General features: G+C 39.4%; 1 long non-coding RNA gene across 2 annotated transcripts; it reads left to right on the forward strand.

Moving 5' to 3' along the window:
• Window positions 1–19: 19 nt before the first annotated feature.
• LOC116217537 lies at window positions 20–8,532 on the forward strand. 2 transcript variants are annotated; one of them, XR_004162201.1, is made up of 4 exons: window positions 20–5,568; window positions 5,672–7,459; window positions 7,556–7,614; window positions 8,294–8,532. It is a non-coding gene; the product is annotated as an uncharacterized LOC116217537 (long non-coding RNA). The 2 variants fall into 2 exon arrangements; XR_004162200.1 differs by having other exon boundaries at window positions 20–7,459.
• The last annotated feature ends 4,599 nt before the right edge of the window (window positions 8,533–13,131 follow it).

Consider the following 13,131-nt stretch of genomic DNA (forward strand, 5'->3'; position numbering starts at 1 on the left):
GACGGGAGGGGCGGGGAAGCGGGCTGAGGGACGCCGCACGTCCTGGAGATCAGAGTTGCTTCCCAAGTGTTTCCCAGTGCAACGTCTGGCTTCCAGCGATTTGCGGGAATTTGTCTCCTTTCCCTCCCCTTTAGTGATGCTTTATGCCGGAAACAGAGGTGTCTCAAGGGCTTGTCTGACACTGTGATCCACTTTGCAGTACTACGGTTCAAATGAGAGCCGTGCTTCCCTTCTGGCATCAGCTCCCCAGGAAGCAAGACGCATCCGTGATCTGTAGCCGCTGCACGACCATCCTGCAGTCCTTCCCATTGTGGCAGTCCCGACGCTCTGGCACTGCTTGAGTTTGAAGCTCTCTGAGCTGTGGTGCTGGGTGTTATAACTATGGGAATACTAATACACCTATTCACGATAATGCTTTAATTGCCTCTACTGGTGGTGTTAGACAATGAAATTAGACAATGGTGAGAGATTTCCTTTGGAAGTTCAATTAAACCTCTGTAGAAATTCTCTTCAGACAAAATAAAGATCACAGAATTGTGGAAGGGACCACTGAAGGCCATCTAGTCCAACTCTCCTGCAATGAACAGGGATACCAAATTTCTGCCTTTGTAATTAGCAGTGATACTGTTTCATGCACGATCTCTCTAAATCATATTTGATTGCTATGAACTTTTAAAATTAGTTCTGTTCATCAGGAAAGGGGTAAAAGAATCTAGAAAGTAGCTGCAGAAAAGGCTCTGGGGGAGTCTTTCTGGACAGCAAGTTGAATGTGAGCCAGCAGTGTGCCCTTGCAGCAAAGAAGGCCAATGATATCCTGGGCTGCATCAGGAATATTGCCAGCCAGCTGAGGAAGGTGATCCTTGGCCTTTGCTCAGCATTTGTGAGGCTACACCTGGAGTGCTGTGTCCAGTTCTGGTCTCCCCAGTATGAGGAACATTCTGAAGAGAGCTGAGGATAATGGAGGTCCTAGAGCATCTCTGAGCAAAGACTGAAAGAGCTGGGAGTGCTTAGCCTGGAGAGAAGGTGCACAATCTTCTAAAAGTGCCAGGACAAAAAGCACTGGGCACAAACTGGAATACAGAAGTTTCCATCCAAACACCAGGAAGCACTTCTGTGCTGTGCAGGTGACGGAGCACTGGCACAAGCCACCCAGAGAGGCTTTGGAGTCTCCTCCCTGGAGATCTTCAGAAGCTGTCTGGACATGCGCCTGGGCAGCCTGCTCTGGGTGTCCTGCTTGAGCAGGAGTTGGACCAGATGGACCCAGAAGCCCCTACCAACCTCAAACATTCAGTGCTTCTGTTATTCTGGGATGTGATAATTTAGTAGAATCATAGAATGGTCTGGATTAGGGTTGGAAAGGACCTTAAAGATTATCCAGTTGCAGTTCACAGCAGGGGGATTGGGCTACCCAGGGTCCCATCCAACTTGTCCTTGAACACTTCCAGGGATGGGGCATCCACAGCTTTTCTGGTCAGCCTGTGCCAGCATCTTGCCATCCTTACAGTAACAGTGTTATTCCCTATATCCAATCTAAATCTACCCCTTTTTGTCCCTTGTCCTATCATTACTGGCCCTAGTAAAACAAACAATCAAATGAAAAACAACACTCTTTCTTCACCTTTCTTGTAGGCCCCTCCAAATACTGGAAGGCCACAGTCAGGTCTCCCTGGACCCTTCTCTTCTGCAGACTGAACAAGCTCAACTCCCTCAGCCTTTGTAAGAGAGGTTCTCCCATCCCTAACTACACTCATGATCCTTCTCTGGGTTTGCCTTAATAGATATGTCTTTTTTGTTCTGCAGCTCCTGGAGTTGGATGGGCCAATCTTTGTAGGTTCAGTCAGTATGTGGGAACAAGTGAGAAACAGAGGGTTTAAACAAATTAATTTCCTTTCATAATTCTGGCTGCTGCTAAGTAATATTTTTGTACTGATTCTCGTGTGTTCACCAGTGAAAGGGGCTGGGTTCTGCAGCTCATTTCCTCATTGCTTTTTCAGGTTTTCAAATATCAATTCATAACGTAAAGAAAAAGATAGATGCAAAATGAATGTGCCTGTGCTTACACATATATTCCACATTATTTCAATATTACAATATTATATCCTTTGTTTTTCTAGAACAAGATACCCTTTCTAGGAAGTTTCATCTCAAAAAGATATATTCTAAAACAACATGCTAGAAGATCTTGTTATGTGTTCCGTTTGCATGCACATATGCTTCGTTTAATAATAATTAATTCAGAACATAGTTCAGGCCGATGAAATGCTTTTCTCCTTGAGTCAACCATTTTTCATGGCCACTCTTTTTTTTTTTTTAATGACTGTTGTAAAGCTAGCCTTTAGTGAGTTTAAGTAAAATATTTTATAATTGGCTTTATTTGAAAATCAATTTTAACTCGACTTACTTAAGCTAAAGTTTGTGGCAGGTCAACAAAGCTAACTTTATTTATATATTTAATTATTTTGCTGGGAGAGCCAAGGAGGTTTTAGATATCTAGAGCAGCAAATGGACACTTAAATTCTACACAGATTCAAAATTGCCTGCTGATTCTTAGTGATAAGCAATCATAAGCTCTAATTTCTCTTCTTTTTTCCCTGATACTCTGCTCCTGTGCTCGCACTCCGACATTTAGGTCTCCATACATAGAAGCACTTGGTTTGTATATCTTTGTAGATTTTGGGCCCTGCTAAAAACATCAAGGCAGCTGTAGCCAAGCCACCAGGCCCATCATGCTGCCTATGGTAGTGGCCTGGAGAAGGCTTTGACATCCACTACAAACATTTTCCAGACCTTTGGCTTCTTTGCAGCTTGGAGGCTCTCTGATACTTTCACACTTGTTTGTAAAATGCCCGGAGACCAGAGTTCAGATTTCACCCAGACCCAAATCAGTGTTCTAAGGACAAGGTTTACTCAATCAAAATCAAATGGGTTTATAAAGGAGGGCAGAGGCTATCTTCTCCAGACTGCCTGAGTACTTGGCTCCAAGGTGAGAACTGTGGGTGTGAATCCCTGCAGGAATCCTGGACCTGCAGTGCTTTCAGCATGGATCTGCGGGAGTCAGCCACACCTTGGATCACCTCAGAGATGGGTCCAATCTGGGCCTAGATGAATTTCTTCTTGGTTGCCTAAAATGTGACCTCATTTTGAAAACCTTTCCAAGGCTGTCAGTACAAGGCAAACAAAATCATGCCTTGCCCTTGATTCTGAGATGGTTGAATTGCAAGTCAGCTCCAGTGTGGGCCATTATCACAGTGCTAAATTTGATCTGCTAAGTCCTGCTGGGGTAAAGAGGATATTAGGTCATGCTCAGTCGGCTGACTTGGCTGCACAATTTCTGGTCAGCAGTACAAGCAGCACAAGAGCAAGGCTGTCTAGCATAGTCTGAGGTATCCAATTCTTCTCTCATATGACGTATGAATCCTAAAGTGCATATTTCAGAGCTCTAGGCCCCCCACATCTATGGGAAATGTGCAGATATAGTCACATACATGGGTCACCATTGCCTCAGTAATCTGCAAAGCAGGTTCCTGTCAAAGCTAAAGTTCAGGGCCAAGAGAGTTGTTACTGCAGTTACTTACACTGGTGGATGCACCAGAGATCTATTTTTTTTTCCTTCCTTCTTTTTCCCCCGTAGTCACCACATAATTTCCATCCAATCTTCACAAATCCTAATGCTCTATTCAAATACATGCTTTGTGTGCCTCTGGTTTCACCACAGTGGATTGTCGTGTGTGGCAGCACTGCAGACTTGCATAGTTGAATGTGTAGAGAAAAAGCTGTAAAGAGAATAGAAAAAGCATGAACAACGATGTCAGTTAGTAGAATTTAATTATAACTTAGAAGCAAAGCTAGTTGACTGAGCTTGTGTTAAAAGGGTTTGGAGAACCAGGTGATCTAATAGCTCTTTGATTTTTCAGGTAAGAAACTAGTAAAGGACGTGATTCTCTTCAGAGCATGTGCTCCTCCTCTTAATTTCAGCTAATTTTGTATCTCTGTGACTATTTCTATGTATTTTGCTTGTCTGAAATCTACTGACAATAGTAATTAGGTGAATACTACTTTTTTTTGTGTTACAAAGAGCAATACTGAATCAGAGAGAAGAAACATCTTGCTAAGGTTCTGAGCTCCAAGGGTAAGTCAGAGACTTCAAGATTAGCTACTTATGTGCTATTTGCAGTTTCAAGTAACCTTTTTTTTCACTCAGAAGGGCAGTTAGGCCACCATTAGATTGTTCTAGCTGACTCAAGATTTGTCTACTTTTTCAAAATTATCGAATCTTAGAATGAGCGTGAGCACAGCAGTCAAAACTGCAAGCTTTTGGTGTCTCTGCTCAATAATGGCACTGAGATTTTAAACTAAATAGTTTGACAGCTACAGAGATTTGTTTTTCAGGTGAAGTGGCTTAACAGGACAGATGCAAAGGAACTTTGTAGGATGGATCAGAGAGTGGTACTTCCAGCACCAAGGCCATCTGCTGGCTTTGTCACTGTAACACTGTCCAAGGAACAGCTATTATTACTACAGATACATAGTATGAAATAATCTTTCTTACTGTTTGAAGAAGATAAGGAGAGAGAGACAGAAGAAAACTATTATTTAGGCTTGCTTAATTTTTGAAGGTACCCTCACCTTTTTGAGCTTCAGCCTTACCCTGTCAAAGAACCTCCCGTCAAAATTGTAAGTGAGTCAGAAGTCCAGGTATATTTAACTAATCCTTGTAGAAGTCACGTCATCTGGAGCCAGTTACACAGAAATAGAAAATGCCAAATTTTTCTGTTGACATAATGAAAACATACATGTTGCCTGTCTTGTTTCTCTTCCAGCATCCTAGAGCTCGAAGACAGCAAAGCATGTTTCTGCTGCTTGCAAGAAGAGAATTATAATAAAATTAGCTCATAGATTCTGCCATTTCACATGAAGTTCTTTATAAATATTCATCTAAATGACCCATTCTTGCTAATTAAGTAGTTGTCTGTATACAGAGACTGGTACTTCATGGTATGCAATGAGTGTTAATCTCTTCCCAGAAGTTAAGTACAAGGTGCTTTGATGGTCCACAGTGTTGAATGTACTAGGAGCTTCATTCAGATACATAACTTGTCCTGCTTAGAATTCAGAGTAAGATCAAATGATAGAGATCAACCTCAGTAAACGTAGAAACGGCATTAAAAAGCTATGGTGTTCCTCCTCGTATCCACCATGCTGTGTTTTGTGAAAGACTGGACTGAAATTCAATTTACCTGTTGATGTTTACACCAGCCGCTGTTTTGAGAATTTCAGCATTCATTTCATCAAGCAAGTAAATATTTACTACTCTGTTTCTCCCAAAGCAGCAATGGTTATTAAATGATAACAAAAGAAATTGTGGTATTTGTGCAGAAATGAATAAATCTCCAATTTTTCTCCCAGGACTCACCTGACTAGGCAGAAAAAGTGATTAAATGTGCATTTAAGCATATTTACATGGAAGAACATCTTTGAGAAGCCTACTCTGTGGTAGTTAAGAACCACAGCTGTTGATTGCAGTGCCTATCTTGTTCTATTACAGCTGCTATTTCTGTGGACAAAAAGGTGAGTGGAGGTTATAACTTTTAGTTTCCATTAGTACATGTAAAAGAGACCAATGTGAAATCTTTTGTTCCTTTTGTTTATATAAGGGTTTGCTCACTTTCAGTGTGCTGTACCAGAGAAAGTCCACAGAGAACAGCAATACTCAGCAGGTGCCAATAAGGACAGAATCGGAGAGCTAATTTAATCTGCTTCTCAGGTTGTTGAAGGTAGCAACTGGAATTCCACTAATTATCTCCTTCCCATCTTAGCTTATAAAGTAAATGCACCTTATGGAATAAGTAGAAAGTATTCATTATTTCCAACAGATGAAAATTATGTTTTGTCCTGAACGATTGTTAGGAGACCTTGAACATGCAAAGTTACCACTGAGAAGTCTATATATGGGAGATGATAACATGGAGCATATTCATTTTGCTATAGTTATGTGTTGAGATACAAACCTTAGTTTTAGGGGATTCCCGTTCACTCTTCTTGTAAATATATATTTTTTTTTAATCACATTTAGTTATTGTAACCACCTTTGGTTTCAATCAGATTGTTTCAAAGAGACTGCTACATGTAATAACTGATATTATTTCATGGTGGAATAATCTGTCCTCCAGGAATGTAAAAGATGTGGAAACGCTTTGATAAAACATAATGCCAGTTGAAGCCAATATTTCTCTTCTTATGAGTGGTGAATACTAGAAAAACGACAAACACTACTGGCCTTATCTGGATCACCACACTGCAGATCTAAATCACATATACAGTGCCCTCCAGTTGTGTTAGGTATGCAGGAATGCAGAGCCTCTTAGCAGTGGTTAACGTCCTTCCTTTGGGAAAGGGCTCCCTCAAGAATTCTCTCAAAGTCTGGCACATACATTCCTGGGCAGTTCTTCTGTACTCACCATGTCTGTTGGTCTCTTGATACCAATCCATGGTTTTAGGTTGTTTGTCCAACTGGTTCTGCATTTGCATAATGTTTTCACCACTGCCCAGGATGGTTTGTACCACTGTGAAAACGTGGAATAATCCTCAGAATTGACTTAATATAACAGGCATCTCACGTTCACAGCCTTGTTGTAATGTTGCACAATCAATACACAATGTAATTTATTTTTAGCTGGTACAAATAATATAATAGGAGGCATCACTCTTGATTGTTGTTATTATTTTTTAATTTAATTTCCCACAGAAAGAGTATATATAAAAAAAAGTCTACTAGGACAAATAGAAAAAGGGGCCTAGTTCTCCAAATTATTCCCTTAAAGTACTCTGTTACTACCTCCCATTTTGGCTGTAATTAGTTTTAGATGAAGCCAATAGCCACAGAAATACCACAAATTATTTAATTGATGACATTTTTTTTCACTGGCTGATGTTAATTGACTATCAAAAGAATAAATTTATGGAATCCTCAGAGGAAACGTATCTGTTTAATTTCAGTTTTCTTATTTCTCTTAGAAAATATATGATATCTTATAGGATCAGCAGAACGTGGACTTCCTGTGATACTCTTTTCTCATACTTACTTCAGAGATAGTCATTAAAAGTGAAATAACTTCTGATGTGATGTACTCCATTACATCCTGGATATTGCTGCTGGTGAGTGGATGACTTACAGGATTATTAACAGAGTCAATCTATTGATGATCCAAGCAGACATTTTTATTTGCTAACAAAATGCACTAAGGGAAAGAACTATGAGAAAACTGGAGGAATTTGCCTAGTGGCTAACAGGACTTGAGTATACACCTTGAACTTTTTTTATAGAAATAGTGCAAAGAAAAAAAACAACCTAGAGTCGTTCATATTTGACCAAAAGCTACTTGCAGTTTATGATATTTCTCATCTGGGAAATGAAGGTCCATGCAATCCACCATCCCCTCATCTCAGAGAAATGATCCAGGTAAATAGATACTTAAGACCATATAAAACTTATCTTGGACTGCCAGAAGAGTTAGCAGATGATCATGATAGTCATTCTGTGTTGTGCTCTCCCGAGGAATCTTCAAATATTTGAAGAGCAAACCATGGGAATCATGATTTCCTCCCTTGCTGAAAGTAAGTACTTCTTCCTGTAACAAAGGAAAGTCAGTTCTCAAGCAGCACAGAAATGTACAGCAAGAACTAAGGAATCTTTTTATACAGTTGCAGTAATATGTCGAGAGTGTAACTATTTATACTGGAATTTGAAGAGGAGATTTCAATTACCGATCTTTCTTTATGAGAACTACAATGGCCACTTTTTAGCTGCTGTGTATGTATTTTATGATACTCTGACAGTTTTTCACTGAACAGCATTTCCTAAGCCTGCAGATTTTTAATTCCAACTGGTTTTATTTTGACCAGTGTGGAATAATGATACTTTTTGAATTATCCAAGTTATTTTTCAGAAAGTTCTGAATAGTCTCTCAAAGTCTTTTTTTGTCTGACTAAAGATCAGACCCAGTGTAACTCAGCTTATGAGATGCAAGTATACTGGTATTGCTGGAAGACACTTTTTAATTAAACAAACAAACAGACAAACAGACAAACACACAAACAAACATTATATATTCTTTTTCCTGATGCGTGCATATGGCTGGTTCTGCAACACTGCCATACTGTCTTTTCTAGGACAGAGTGACTCTCACCTCTCAACCTTGATGTGTGTATTGTTTTTTTTTCCCCTCATGCTTTCTTTGCCTGCAGCCTGATGCATGTACATCCATCCTGCTTCATTCCACCACTCTTTTTTAAGCCAACAGCCTAATAATGAAGCTCTTCATGAGACTGTGAAGCCAGCACCAGCAACAATGAGTCTTCATTATTCCTGGAGAAGACTGGGGTGTTTGATATGCATGAAGCTTTGTGCAGACAGCTACAACTATAAACTGCCATTTGTTACTGTCAAACAAATAAGTGTTACAACTATTTAGAAGTGTTGTTCTTCTCTAGCAAGGGATTTATACTTGAAAAATAAAACAAAACTAATTAGTACCGTATCTTTTTTTTTTTTCATCAAAATGAATGGATTTGGGCTGATGAACGAAAATCTTGTTCTCTGTTACTGCTTACACAGTGGGGTTGGAAATGACAAAGAATTGGATTGATATAAATAACTGAGATACTTACCTGTGACCCGAGACCTAGTCCGATGACTCTTTTAACTATTTGCACATATTGTGTTTGTATAATACATAAACTTGCCACATAGCCATGTATTTGTAGATTTTTAAAAAATATATGTTGCAGAGAGACCCTAAAAATTGAAAATGCTGGTCATATATTTGGCTTTTTGTAATGCAGGAGGTGCTGAATTTGACATCCATTTTTTCAGAGAGCTGAGAGGAAAAATAAAGCTTAATTAGAAGGTTCCCTTCCCCGTACCATCTCCCAAACGAAACCACTGAAGTTCTGTTGATAACAGCCTGCGTTATCTACACTCACTGTAGCCAATAAGCTTCCTGTCTGCCCAGACTGAATACAGTGTGCCTCATCAAGAGATTTTGAGCTGTCTCTGATACTCAAATATTTCTATTTCATTTCTCAACTAAAACATTACTTATCTTGTATTTGATGAGAATTTCTTATTCCTTTAGTAAATCTTGGTGCTGATGGACCTCAAACTAGTTCCTAATTTATGTTCATAGGCATGAGGCATCTATGATATCTTATCGAGGAAAGACATTTTGACATAATAGTTAGGAAATATCCCAAGATAAGGGAATGTAGCTATTTAGAAAAATACCAATAAAATGGATTTGTTTGAGAACTACAAAAGGTGTTTTGACTGCATCGTCCAGATGATCCTCACCATACCTACATCCCTCCCTTCTCCTCTTACCCTCTCCTCCTCACATAAGTAGAGTAATATAGTATGGTAAAATTTCTGCAAGGTGGTAGAAGATTGGAGATTACTATTTTCCTTCTGGGGCAGGTGTAACCCTGGTCTGAAGTAAAAGAGGTAAGGAAATGGGAATGGCATTGTTCTATAGTTAGAACTAGATAGTGCTAGGAATTTTAATGCTTTTTACTTGTATATCATATTTCCACATATGTACACAGGCTTACGCATGAGCATACGTGTGTGAACATTTGCGTGTCCCCATGCCTCTCTGACATTCATGAAGATTTAACTGCTAACTGTTCTGGCACAGATTCACAAAAGAGCAAGGACAGTTCGTAGGTGCTATGATGTCATTCATGTGCTTACTTTTACCCCCCTTGTGGCTGGCACAAGAACATCCATAAAACACAAGAAAAGGAAATCACAGCTAACTATTGCCATAGCTTCAGTATGTGGCTGAACACATTCCTACAGCTTTTAACAGTCAAGCAACTGCTGAGCAAAGGTAGTTACTAGGCCAGGGGATCTCACTGTCATAAAAATAAACAAACACCAACGTGAAGGAAACTGAAATGTGTCCCTGAACTTGCACTGTACACCATATTCCTTTGTTTGGTATAATGGGACTTCTGTAATTTCTTACTAGGACATAAGAATTGCAAGTTGAAATGAATATACATTTTTGTGGACAGATAAACTGATTCTCTCTTAATTTTAATTGACACTGAGATGGACTCTTTTATTTCCTGATGCTCTCACATTTACAGCATGGGAAGAAAAAAATGTGTAGAGCATTCTGGTTTTAGATAAATACCAGGATGTTTTGTGGCTGTTTAATCATCTACAAAAAAATCAAGACAAGCTTTCATCTGTCACTCAGTACTGGAACAAAGCCATCAAGGGCCCTGGATATGCCAAGAATTAGTAGTCTCACTTGTATAGTAAGACATTATCCTTGGTAGTATTGGAATGTATTAGTATTTAGTCTGTTTACTGACTCCAGAAGGTTGTCAGATGTTTCCTTCCTATCCACAATATGAATATGAAAGCAGAAATAGTTGCAATAACTCACATAAATTGCTCAAGACTAATTCCTCAGCGTTCTTATTCCAAGAGGAGAGCATCCTTAGAGAATGAAAACTGAAGGAAGAGGATTAGTTATTCCGAGAGGACTAGTTCATAATGAAGAAAAATCCTGAACAGTTGGTGAGAGGGCAGATTACTGATAGAGAGAGCTAAAGGATTTGAACAAACTGCTTATTAACACATGGCTCAGCATATATGTCATAAGGAAAAGAGCCAGCCAAACTACTGACTTTAAGGGAACTTCAAACTTAACCCCCTTATTAACACTGGCCAGTACAATATATACACTCTCATCTTACCATGTGATTGGTACTCTGTGCATCTCTACAGTCTTTCCCACCATGTAGACCATGATAGATTTCCACCCTTAAAGGGTATGCCCTTGCATGGCCTCCCTCTTCACTGTTGCAGCTACACCTATCCCTGCTGAGGATGCAGATCAACAGAGGATGTTTGAAGTACCTGCGATAACCAAATGTGTATTCTTACTGAGGAGAATAACTGCTATATCTTTCTGATATATATTCTGACGTTGGCATTGGTCTCTCTAGCAGTAACATGATAGATGTGTACATACTTCTTTTACTTTGTCTCTATAGTAACAGACTGCCAAAAGGGATCTTGTGTTTGGGAGCTCAGCCATGAACATAGAGAAAATGGAGGACTATACCCCACCAGCAAGAAAGGAAAGTCTAAGAATAAACTATTTAAGCAAAGAGTTATGGGTGAAAGACTGGAAATGACATATATAAGCTAAGATACTTGAGAAGAAGGTATTCTAGTTCTCATTTGTTGGACAAAATGCAAGTTGAAACTTCTGGCCTCAATTCTTGGAGGAAAGGAATAGGCATACTCCAATCTCAACATTTCTTTTATTACTAATGCTTTGACACAGGTACCTAATATTGTTTTGTGGTAAACACCACATTCTTCTCCTTTCTTCCCTCCTTATCATCTACTCTGTCCATTCAATGCATGGTAGAGCAAGCATACGTTTGAACAATTTGGTTTGTTCTTGAGTTTTTGTGCTAATTTTTGTTTCAAGCCACAACAAGTTCAAACACCTCTGCTCACTTTCAACTTCCTCTGTGATTCAGCCTCATACACTCCCTTTCATTTGCTATGCCATGCTATCATCACCTCCCCTCTTAGTAATTGCGTTGTTGAGCTACATATATATCTTGCAGTTTCTAGGCTGGGATGGAATTCCAACTATATTTCAGGTGAGAGCCAAACATGCAACAGCTTTGCCTGCACCTTCAAAGCTCAACATGAGGATTTGAGAAAACAACAGTAGAGTATGTTGCATATCAAGTGTTTTGAATTGAAAGGCCGAACCAGAAAAAAAAAATATGCTGAAGAGCAGAGGCTTTGCAGATCTTCTGCAGGCCACAAATTTATTTTCTGCTTGCAGCAGTGCAGAGGCTGTCCTAGTCATTGTGCAGGTGCATGGAAAGCACATGTTGTGTGTGCACATGTGTTGTGTGCACATATTAACGATGAATTAGGTTTGCCGTAGTATAGTAAGTATCTTCAATTTATTTTATGCAAAAGTGACAATTTGAAGTTTTTTAAGACTAGGTCTTTTGGCATTTCTTTTTGCCAACGTATAATAAATGTTTAGAAAGCCATCCTTGTATTTCACAAGTGTCTGTTGAATTGGGGCAGTGTATTAACTCTGATTAATAAGATTAAAAAAACAAAACCAAAAAACCTTATGAAAACGTTCCTTTGAAGCTGAAATAAAAACATGGTTACACCCAGAGATTAATTATGAATAATTGGATACTAATGCATTTGCAATATGCGCAGAGACTTTAATCCATTCAGTTGAGGAGGGAAGCACAAATGATTCGAGGAGGAATATTTTTCCATCTTAAAACGATCAAAGAATTTTTGTGTATTTGCAGAAATTGGTGGAGACTGATGACAGCGAGTAGGAAAAAGGATGACAGTTTGAAATAAATAACAATATCAGATGAAACATGGAATGAACACACTCACAAAAACAAACAAACAAACAAACAAACAACATCCCCAAAAATGCAGGAATTTGCACTGGAGGTTCTGCAAAAGTTAAAAAGTCTGTTAATGTGCAGAAGTCTGCACATTAAACTCTCATTTTCCTCAAATTTACTGTCTCAGTCTGTGGGAATCTAGTTGTTTTCAGCTTTCAGCAGTTACAAAAATAGCACAATGTAAAAAAAGTGCACAGACAATAAAATGCTAACAGTGACCAAGGCCTGTTCACTAAATGAGAGTGCCAATTCTTGAGTTGGACTTCGTGTATTTTCTTTTGGCTGTAAACTTCATGATTCATTTCATAGTTTCTCCCCACCCTTTCTGAAACTCCTGCACCAATGAGCAAGAGGATTAGTCCTGGAAGAGAGAAATGAAGAAGCAGTGCATTCAGCAGTGTGCATGTATTTGTTAGGGAAGGAAATACTAACAATGAGTAATGTTTGCTGCCTCCCTCCCCCCCATCCTCCCCACCCCAATGACTTTGGTAAGTTTAAAGTAAATCTGCAGAAGTTTTTCTGCCAGAGTGTTCCATTTGTCACACAGTGGGGATGGCCCCTTCTTGCCATCCCACTGATGGGACAGTCCCGCTCTTCAGCTCCTGTGGTGGGGTCCATGGTACCCTGAGCCCACAGTGTGGTGCT

This window comes from Meleagris gallopavo, chromosome Z, assembly GCF_000146605.3.
Source record: "Meleagris gallopavo isolate NT-WF06-2002-E0010 breed Aviagen turkey brand Nicholas breeding stock chromosome Z, Turkey_5.1, whole genome shotgun sequence".
In the NCBI taxonomy this organism is placed as follows: Eukaryota; Metazoa; Chordata; class Aves; order Galliformes; family Phasianidae; genus Meleagris; species Meleagris gallopavo.